Source organism: Archocentrus centrarchus, chromosome 20 (assembly GCF_007364275.1).
Source record: "Archocentrus centrarchus isolate MPI-CPG fArcCen1 chromosome 20, fArcCen1, whole genome shotgun sequence".
In the NCBI taxonomy this organism is placed as follows: Eukaryota; Metazoa; Chordata; class Actinopteri; order Cichliformes; family Cichlidae; genus Archocentrus; species Archocentrus centrarchus.
The window spans coordinates 1,664,511-1,675,693 of record NC_044365.1 but is presented as its reverse complement, the minus strand read 5'-3'; the positions used below and the strand labels follow the sequence as shown (position 1 = coordinate 1,675,693).

The 11,183-nt window shown below is 41.9% G+C and overlaps 1 pseudogene; it reads left to right on the top strand.

Moving 5' to 3' along the window:
• Nucleotides 1-431: 431 nt before the first annotated feature.
• On the top strand, nt 432-9,555 carry LOC115799879 (NACHT, LRR and PYD domains-containing protein 3-like; annotated as a pseudogene).
• Nucleotides 9,556-11,183: the final 1,628 nt, after the last annotated feature.

Genomic DNA, 11,183 nt, shown 5'->3' with positions numbered 1-11,183 from the left:
CTGTGACGGTGTCCTCAAGTCAAACGAGGAGAACAAGCAGCTTTTTTCTCCTCAGTTTTTTCCTGACTGAAGATGGAAAGTGTGCAGAAGTGGAGCTGAAGAGCGTTCAGCCGGTGAGAAACCTGAGAACGTTCGATGAACAGCATCACTCTGATGGCAGTGCGCACTGAGCGAACACACACAGTCATCCTAATGCTGTGAAAAAGCTCTTTGGGCTTTAATCACAGCAGGATTTCACAGTCACACATTTCGCACTCATAGCTGACAGATGTTCATCAGCTTTCCTACAAACTCCAGATGTGTACGTGCTTTTTCTCACTGCTCGAACTGACTCACCTCCTAATATTAATATTTGTTTACTGTACGATGAGCTGCGATAAACCAGAAAATGATCGCTCCAGCTGTTTTTACAGTTCTGACATCTGCCAACAATGACACATAAAGAAGTCCTTCTGCAGACGGAGGATTTGGGAGGCGATGACTTCAAAAAATTCAAGTGGATTCTGAGTCAGAAGGGAGCGCTGGAAGGTTTCCCATCGATCCCTACGAGCCGGCTGGAGGATGCAGACAGGATGGACATGGTGGATCAAATGTTCCACACTGACTCGACCAACACAATCAAAGTCACTAAAATGGCTTTGGTGAAGATCGATAAAAATGATCTGCTGAAGAATTTCAAAGACACCACCACAGGTAAAAAATGTCAGGTTACAAAGATATCAGACACAAACAATAGAAACACTGATTAGTTCACATGATACACACACACCACAACCATCATCAGCATCAATAAATCCAGCAGCACAAACAACAAATATGTAGGTTACCTCTAAAAACCCTGCTTAGATTTAACGTACCTGAGATGCAGCTCTGCACATTATCTGCATCTAAGAGAAAAACATCAATCAGAGTGTAGATTTGTAGGACCTCATATTTTCCTGCAGAGTAAAGAGAGGCACGCTGATCAAACAACAGCAACTAAAAAACCCTGAATGAGGTCAAATCACTACAGAGCCATCGGAGCTACAGCAGCTCTCTGCTGCACCTGTGCAAAGGTCAAAGCTGTAGCTCACTGATTAATTCACAGCCTTTAATCATCCAGACTAATGTGGCAGCTTCTCTGTGTCTTCATCAGAGAGTACCATCTTCATCGGTCAGACATAAAACAAGTATAAACATCAAGTGTGACAAAGTGGGAGAAAAACAAATGAGTCAGTTCTTTCTGCCTGATCGGTCTTTTTTTTTTTTACATAAAACGTACTGCAGGGAGATTTCAACTTGTAAAAACCATCTGGGTAACATAATAAGGTTGAAGCCCAGCTTTTTTTTTTACAGGGATGTACCCTGTAAGTACATTTGAATTTTGCATAATTTCCAGGAATAAGTTTCAGGACTATGGCCACGATTTCCAGGGATAAGGCAGTAAGTTCTGTAAAGTATAAAATACATGTATGTAGGGCCTTAGTCCTGGAATTTACAGCCTTATTCCCAGAATTTACAGCTTTAGTCCTGGAATTTATGCAGAACTTAAATTTACCTAAAAGGTACAGCCTTAATCATGGGAAATGCCTCCTTGGTCTTGGAATTTATGGCCTTAGTCCTGGAAATTACACAGAACTTAAATGTAATTACAGGGTGCAGCACTGTAAAATATGTGTACTTACGGCTTTAGCCGTGGGCTACATTAATAGTACTACCAACATCTGTTCTGCTACATTTAAAGGACTTGATAGGGTATTTTTCACTGGTACTTAGATGTAAAATATATTCAGTGTCTTAACATTATGCACAATCTGATGTAGTCCATGAAGGACAGCGAGGTTAAAAAAGTATTTCCAAACTACAGAACATCACCTTAACAGGCCATCAAAGACCATCAGCTTCAAAGTTCGGGGTGCCAGAAAAGCTGATATAAAAAGATGGTCTGGATGAGAGTCGACTTCCTCTGGACTTCCACAGAACTACAATCCTGACTGATGTTATAGAGCCCACCTCAGTGGATGCTCTACTGATAAACCTCATCAGGGGGAAGCTGGTTCCCTCTGCTTACCTCTGGATAACCACACGACCTGCAGCAGCCAATCAGATCCCTCATCAGTGTGTTGGCATGGTGACAGAGATTAGAGGGTTTACTGACCTTTAGAAGGAGGAGTACTTCAGGAAGAGATTCAGAGATAGGGAGCAGGCCAGCAGGATCATCTCCCACATTGAGACATCACAAAGTCTCCACACAATGTGCCACATCCCATCTTCTGCTGGATCACTGCTACAGTTCTGGAGGATGTGCTGAAAACCAGAGAGGGAGGAGAGCTACCCAAGACCCTGACTGAGATGTTCATCCACTTCCTGGTTGTTCAGGCCAAAGTGAAGAAGGTCAAGCTTAATGGAGGCATTAACAAAGATTCATACTGGAGTCCAGAGAGCAGGAAGATGATTGAGTCTATGGGAAAACTGGCTTTTGATCAGTTGCAGAAAGGAAACCTGATCTTCTATGAATCAGACCTGACAGAGTGTGGCATCGATATCAGAGCAGCCTCAGTGTACTCAGGAGCGTTCACACAGATCTTTAAAGAGGAGAGAGGGCTGTACCAGGACAAGGTGTTCTGCTTCATCCATCTGAGCTTGCAGGAGTTTCTGGCTGCTCTTCATGTACATCTGACCTTCTTTAACTCGGGAGTCAGTCTGCTCAAAGAAAAAACATATCAGCTGTCTAAAGTTTTCAGAAACAAACCTACAGTTAAACACTTCTACAAGAGTGCTGTGAAGAAGGCCTTACAGAGTCCAAATGGATACCTGGACTTATTCCTGCGCTTCCTCCTGGGTCTTTCACTGCTGAACAATGAGAGTTCCTCACAAGGTCTGCTGACAAAGACAGGAAGTAGCTCACAGGACACTGAGGAAACAGTCCAGTACATCAAGAAGAAGATCAATGAGAATCTTTCTGCAGAGAAAAGCATCAATCTGTTCCACTGTCTGACTGAGCTGAATGATCGTTCTCTAGTGGAGGACATCCAACAGTCCCTGAGATCAGGACGTCTCTCCACAGATAAACTGTCTCCTGCTCAGTGGTCAGCTCTGGTCTTCATCTTACTGTCATCAGAAGAAGATCTGGACGAATTTGACCTGAAGAAATACTCTGATTCAGACCCAGAGGAGGCTCTTCTGAGGCTGCTTCCAGTTGTCAAAGCCTCCAAGAAAGTGCTGTAGATAGATTTATCAGCAATTTGAAATGAGGTTAATGTCATATAATTTAAAAATGTCTGTTTATTATTATTATTATTCCTCAGGCTTAAGGGTTGTTACCTCTCAGACAGAAGCTGTGAAGCGCTATCCTCAATCCTGAGTTCCCCATCCAATAACCTAAAAGAGCTTGACCTGAGTGAAACCAGTGTGCCAGATTCAGGGATGAAGCTGCTTTCTGCTGGACTGATGAGTGAACACTGTTTTTTGGTCAATCTCAGGTAGGATGGCTGACAATAGGAGCTTACACATGTTATAGATGTGTTGAATTTCTTTTATTTCATGCCTTTTTCCTCACCTTGAAGGACATCATCACGACATCAAGACACACATTTACTGTCTAGTCCATATTTCATCATCCATACGTGGATGGTTTACCATAAACATTTGCAACAGATGTCTGTGTAGGTTCTTAGTCAACCAGGTCATGGTGTTCTCAAGAACGTAAAAAAGGTGACTGGACTTCTTTACATTTATTTTCTTCATGTGCATCATCATATGAACCAAGGTGTCACAAAGGGCATGGTAAAATTTTACCCATGACTAAGGCCGTAATACAGGTATTTTACAGGTGTGTATCCTGTAAGTACATTTAACTCTTTAACAGTGGGAGATTGCCACCAATGCATCTGTTACCTGCCCTACTTGCTGTGAACAGCTGGTTAACGCTGAGCGTATCAAACAAAACGTATCAAACAGTCTCTGAAAGCTGAGACATTGTGCTTCACACACAACACAAATGGTGCCACTTTTGAAGTCAATGGGACAGTGGGCCTATGGTAAATAAAGGGTTAAGTTCTGGATAACTTCCTGGACTAAGGCTGTAAATATCCTGTAATTATGTGAAAATTGTATTATGCACTGGCTTAACCAAACTTAGAAGTATTTTACAGTGATGTACCATACAGCTTTATTTTTTGTATGAATGTACATTTAAACTAATGCACTTCTTCAGATATGGATCCAGTTCTGTGAAGAAAGTTTAGCACGCTCACATCTAGATTCACTGACACTAATATTGGCAATCAAGAGGTCACAAGAAGGAGGTCACTGATTTGAGTCGGCCCAAAGTTTCATATTCACATGAAAGGGTCCTTGTTAATTGTCCAATCACAAACACATAACACTTACTACACCAAGCATGTCTGTGGTGTGAGTCTGCAACAGGAAAATCACTGTGCAGTTCAGGGTGTCCCAAAAGAACTGACACCATTTGCAAATATCTGGGTAACTACATGTCCTAGGCAAAGGAAATTAAATAGGCTTTGTGTTGAACAATACAAGGTTTATCAAAATTCAGACTTACTTTGAAGTACTTTAAACTTGCTTTGTAGTACAGGGCCCAGATCTGTGTTCCACAGATCAATGGAGTACCTTACTTTCCATGGTGTTCTGTTGAGATGGTGAGACAGCTACTCAAAGAAAGAATTTAATTCTCAATAGTTAGTAACTTTGAATTAACCCCAACAGAGAAGCTTCATATCAGTGTCAGTGATTCATTCAGTTTAACGAGCTGCAATTTATCAGAGATCAGCTGTAATTCTCTGGGCTCAGCTCTGAAGTCCAAACCTGTGCACCTGAGAGAGCTGGAGCTGAGTTCCAATGATCTGCTTGATTCAAGAGTGGAGCAGCTGTGTGCTTTTCTGGAGACTCCAGAATGTAAACTGGAGACTCTGAGGTCAGACATCATGTTTTAGTTGTGCTGAGATGAATACATAGTAGTATGTATGTGCATATATACACATGTACATATAAAAACAGGTATTTGTGTGTGCATTTGATTTGCTACAAAGATATGATTTACCATATTAAGCATTATGGTAGGCTTAACTACCTATCTCCTCAGACACAATACATCATTTAAGAATGTTAGTGTTGACCATGACAAAATGAAGCAAGACAATGAAATCAAATTGAGGTAAATTCTACAAAACGTTAGATTATCCAGAAAGTGGCAAAAACTGGAGTCTCCTTTTCCTAACCACTAAGAAAATAACATACAAACAGTATCCATATTCATTGTTTGTGTTTATGCCTTTCACAGTCTTTCCCAGCTGACAAATAGCACAAAGCAGGATGCATTTCAGATAAGTAACCAGACCATTAAGGACCACCTCTGAGAGACTTACTTCCACATTCACACCTACTTTGAATTTAGAAACCCACTTAACCTGACTTGCCTTTCATCTATGGTAGGAAACCAGAGGTACAAGGCCTGCATGCAAATACTAAAATGGCCTCAGCTGATCTTGAAGTCTAGAACCTTCTTGCTGTGAGGTGACAGTGTTAACCACTGACTTAAAAGTAAATTATTTCTTTGTCTCAGTTTGGAACTTTTCTAACTCAGTGCTGAAGTTGCCAGCTAATAGAATCTCAGCATTAAGATGGTTTGCTGGGAGGAAAGGAACTGGCCTTTCTGGTTACCTAAAAAGTTCAATTGTATCTGTCCATGTACAGCCAGATCTCTGTGTGCTGGAACAAAAACACTCAGTCAACAACATGTAGTGAAGCAGACTAAGTACAGATAAACTACTGAAAGTGCTCACTCATCCATGCAGATCCCTGAATCCAGGTGTTCCAGTCATTTCCATGACCACAGGTGTATAAATCAAGCACCTCGGCATGCAGACTGCTGCTACAGACATCAGTGAAAGAATGGGTCGCTCTCAGGAGCTCAGTGAATCCCAGCGTGGTACCCTGATAGGATGATACCTGTGCAACAAGTCCAGTCACTGCTAAATATTCCACAGTCAGCTGTTAGTGGAATTATAACAAAGTGGAAGCGATTGGGAATGACAGCAACTCAGCCATGAAGTGGTAGGCCACGTAACATCACAGAGTGGGGTCAGTGGATGCTGAGGGTCATAGTGCACAGAGGTCACCAACTTTCTGCAGAGTCATCACTACAGACCTCCAACCTTCATGTGGCCTTCAGATCAGATCAAGAACAGGGAGAGCTTCATGGATGGGTTTCCATGGCAGCTGCATCCAAGCCTTCCATCACCAAGCTCAATGCAGAGCGTTGATGCAGTGGTGTAAAGCACGCCGCCACTGGACTCTAGAGCAGTGGAGACGTGTTCTCTGGAGGGATCAATCATGTTTCTGATTTGCTTTGGGATTTGAGATATGTATTATTTTCTAGTTCTATATCTTGTCCTTTGAGTATATTATTACTGTATTACTAGTGTTTGTGTACAAATCTGACATTTGAATGGATAAAATTCAACATGTAATGAATATTTGATAGTCATGAATTGAACTGATGTAGGTTAAATGATTTAACTTAGCGAAAGTAAGTCATTAGGACATCTTAACATTTCAGACTTTCTTACAGCAGTAGTCTGTCATCATTCACATTGAAACATTTACAGTAATCCCTCGCTGTTTCGCGGGTTTTTGCGGTACTTGTTCTTCACATGCGTAGTACGTGTTGTACAGTAATGTATATATTTGGTGTATAAGTGTGTGGGGAGGGTTTATAAAAACTTAAAATAGTGTATAACTACTAAAATAATGTATAAGTATTAAAATAAATATAGCATCCCTACTTCGCGGATTTTCACTTATCGCGGTGGTCCTGGAACGTAACACCCGCGATAAGTGAGGGATTACTGTACACTGTTTGTCTGTTTGCAGCTACATCCTGTTGACTTCAGCTGTTCTTCCTGCTCCAAACAAACTATAAAACACTGAATGATTTCAAACACAAACTAATGCTTTATTCATTTTTCAGATTGAGCACTGCAGGCTGTCTGAGATCAGCTGTCTGGGCATCACACTGAAGTCCAACCCCTCCAATCTAAGAAAGGTGTACTTGAGTCAGAACAACCTGCAGTATTCAGGAGTGAAACAGCTGTGTGGTTTTCTGGAGAGCCGACACTGTAGACTGGAGACTCTGAGGTCAAACACCATGTTTGTGGTTTGTTTGTTTTGTTGTGTACCAATTCTCTGTCATGTGATATATTAGAAGACCTGAATGCAGAGCATAGCATGTAAAACTACCCAAAGAAACAACAGCTGATTGAAAGAAGTGCAAAATAAACAAAGACCAAATGTATAAATCCAAAAATATGAACATGAGCCATGGAAAAACATGAACAGGAACACCATGTACCTGCACACAGGGGTGACTAGACAACATTAGACAGGTGGGGAACAAGGAACAGCTAAAAGTAATTAAGGTGAAGACAATTAGGGCAGGCATGAGTTTACAAAGGGAGGGAAAAACAGAAAGTAGAAGCAGAACTGGACACAACAGAAAACTTTAAAAAATAAAAAAGGAAGTAACAAAAGTCAGAGAAATAAGAAAAAAGTAAAACAAATATTGAAGTAGTAACTTTGGGAAGGAAAACCTCTCTTTCAACCAGGATAATCAGGATCAGGACCAGGCAGTGATCTGCAACAAGTGGCTGGAGAAAAAGGAGAGCATAGGAGAGAGGAGACATGATTTTAATGATCTGCAGGTGCTCTGTAAACACATGGGGAATGAAAAGATGGAGAAGAAATGATAAATGACTTATGTACCACTTTTCTACTCTACATGAGCACTCAGTGTTTTAAACAACTTGTTCCCCCATTCAAACAAGCACTATATCTAAATGCTTTCCATCTAACATGCACACACAGTCACACTCTGATGAACACACTGGGAGCAACTCTGGCATCAAACCATAGCTGACCTGCTCTGCCACCTAAGCACTGACATCAGCATCAGCACCACCTAATCCAGTACACCATGAGGTGGTGATCAGATGACAGCCCTTTTTTTCCAGTGGTCTAAGACAGACTTCTGCAGATCTGATAATGTAACAAAATCATTAACCTGTTGCCAAAGGCGTCCCAGTGCCAGAAGTACTTACAGACAACTTTGTTTGAACGTGATATTGTAATGGATAAACACGCCTCCACGTCTTACTGTCATTACCTACATGAGAGAAGTGCCCCAGCCCCAAGATGGGGGCACCATTCACCTAAAAATCCAGAGAGGGGCAGAGTCCAGCCCCTCTAAAAGAGGCTGGTTCCAGAACCTGAGCTTTGTGCTGAGGAGAGCCTGACTATCTAGCCATGACCTCTCAGCCTTATGCACAAGCTCAGGCTCCTCACCCATCACAGAGGTGGCGTCCATGTCCCTGTAGCCTGTTTTGGCCACCAGGGATTAGACTGCCAGGGCCTCCATCCTTGACTGCTATCTGATCCATACTACAAAGGATCCCCCTCTGGTTGGTGTACCCACAGGAGGGTGGACCCATGTGGCTCTTTCAGGCTCAGCCCAGTGAGGCTCTATGGGTCTTTTTTTTGTAAGTAATTTTAGATGAACAAATATATATCTCACAGGATGCTAAAGACAGTAGAGACACGCATTGATTAAAAAACCTTTTAAAACCTTTTTTAAAGACTGAAACTGAATCCTATTGGTGTGTACTCTTTGGAGTTTCCATTTTCAAACTTGCATATACACACACTCTGAATCTTCTTCAGCTCTGAAGAGTTTATGAAACACGAGGTGATTTGAACCAGAAACTCTGTTTAATCAGTCTCTGTTCTGTCTTCAGACTGGACAGCTGTGGTTTGTCAGAAATCAGCTGTGGTGCTCTGGCCTCAGCTCTGAAATCCAACCCCTCCCATCTGAGAGAGCTGGACCTGACTGACAACAAACTGAAGTATGCAGATGTGAAGCAGCTGTGTGATCTTGTGGAGAAACCAAATTGTGGACTGAAGTCTCTGAGGTCAGTAGATGGCTGGAGTCAGCCCATGCTGCTTTCAGCAGTGCTGAACTAAACACAGTGTTAGTGAAGGCCGGTGTTTCCTGTAAAGCTGCAGCCTTCTCTGTGGCTGATTTTCCTCCATGAAACTGAGAGATTGGTTTTAACAGGAAGAAACCTCCAGCAGAACCAGGCTCAGGGAGGGGCAGTCATCTGCTGTGAGGGGAGAGAGACAGGACAAAAGACACACTGTGGAGAGACAGAGATTAATATGTGTGCATATATCTGCAGGTGGAAGTTGTGATAAACAGGACGGTGTGGGTCCTGATGAAACAGAGAAGCTGAGGCAGCGGCAGCTTGTGTGTCCAGACGCTCTGACTGGGAGACATCACGGAGCCATTAGATGGAACGACGATTTTAAAATGTTAAAAGTAAGAAATATGAATATAAGCATTAACACGTCTGACTGACGTTTTCACAGTAATGTAATGATGGTGTGACTCCACTCATTATTGTAATCAGAGGGAAAATCTATGAAATCTATTGTTGGTTATAAGATGAATAAAGCTTTGATCTTTTGAATCTAATATAATGGATGTAACTGGGGAAACTGTGGAGGTTAAAGCTATTACATCATCTCTAATTGTGGTCAGGTGTGAGGTGACATCATCATTTGTATTTACATCTTCAACTTTATTCTTTGTCTTTCTCACAATAAACTTCTGTGCTCCACAAAGCTCCTGATATCACTGTTCTCATTTTAACCATCGTGTTCTCCATGCTCAGCTTCAGGTTCCTTTATTTGTACCCACAGGTAGATGTTTGCAGCAGGTGATTCATCCATCCTCACATTTTCTAAACACAAACACCAGATCAGAAGACCAGAGTGAGAAATCCACATCATGTCAGATAGAAAATCTAATCTTAAAAATAGAGAGGGTGTCTGTCTCCTGAATTCAAGCTGGAAGCTGGTTCCACAGAAGAGGGGCCTGAAAGCTGAAGGCTCTGCCTCCCATTCTACTCTTAAGTATCCTAGGAACCACAAGTAAGCCAGCAGTCTGAGAGTGAAGTGCTCTGTTGGGGTGATATGGTACTATGAGGTCTTTGAGATAAGATGGGCCTGATTATTCAAGACCTTGTATGTGAGGAGAAGGATTTTAAATTCTATTCTAGATTTAACAGGGAGCCAATGAAGAGAAGCCAATATGGGAGAAATCTGCTCTCTCTTTCTGGTGCTTTACCGGCTGATAGAGGATTATTTGACTGTTGGGGTTTTCTCAGTATTATTGTCGGGTCTTTATATATACATATCTATTTATATAAGGTAAAGAGACTTACCTCAATGCAAAGCGCCTTGAGGCAACTGTTTGCTGTGATTTGGTGTGATAGAAATAAAACTGAACTGAATGGTTGTTTTGGAAATGACCTGATTGGTGGGTCTGCAGCTAACTGACAGGAGCAGCTGTGTGTGTGTGTGTGTGTGTGTGTGTGTGTGTGTGTGTGTGTGTGTGTGTGTGTGTGTCCTTAAATAGAATTCCTTCCCTTTAGCTTGAGGCTCTCTCCCTGTCAGCACCAGATAAACTGCGGTTGTTTACGCCGTGAATTTGCCAATAAGCTGATCAGTCAGTCACTTCCTGTCCTGCGATGCTGTAAAGGGTGCAGATGTTTCATGAGGTAGGACTTTACTGTTTTTGACTGAATTTTCTTGGTTCAGTTCAGTATTTATCTGACTTTTACTTTATTATCAGAGAAGACAGCTGCTGTTAGACCAGCTCAAACTAATCTTTGACAGAAAGCTGAGCGTTACATTTATGTTGTTCACTCTGTACTGTGGCAGCGATCCAGCCTTTGTATGTTCAAACTGTTCAAAGTGCTGAGGAGAAACTGTGTTTTGCCTCACAGTTTGAAATCTGAGTTCTTTAACTGATGAACCTTCATGACACTGTGAATGTTTCATATGTGAAACTGAGACTTCAGCATGTGTGGACTCAGAGTCTGTCTCTGACCTACAGGAGGTCAGCATAAATGCTGCAGACTCCTCATCCCAAACATCTGGACAGCAGGAAAACATCTGGACCTTGATCACACGTGCTGCCCAGAGGTCTGTGAGGATAATAAAGCACCTGAACAGCATCTGAACGTCTGGATGTAGAAAACCACTGGAAACATTCAACTAGCTTTTGGACAAAAGGTTAACAAGGACAGCACATCTGGATGTAACATCTGTGCAGTAACAGAGAA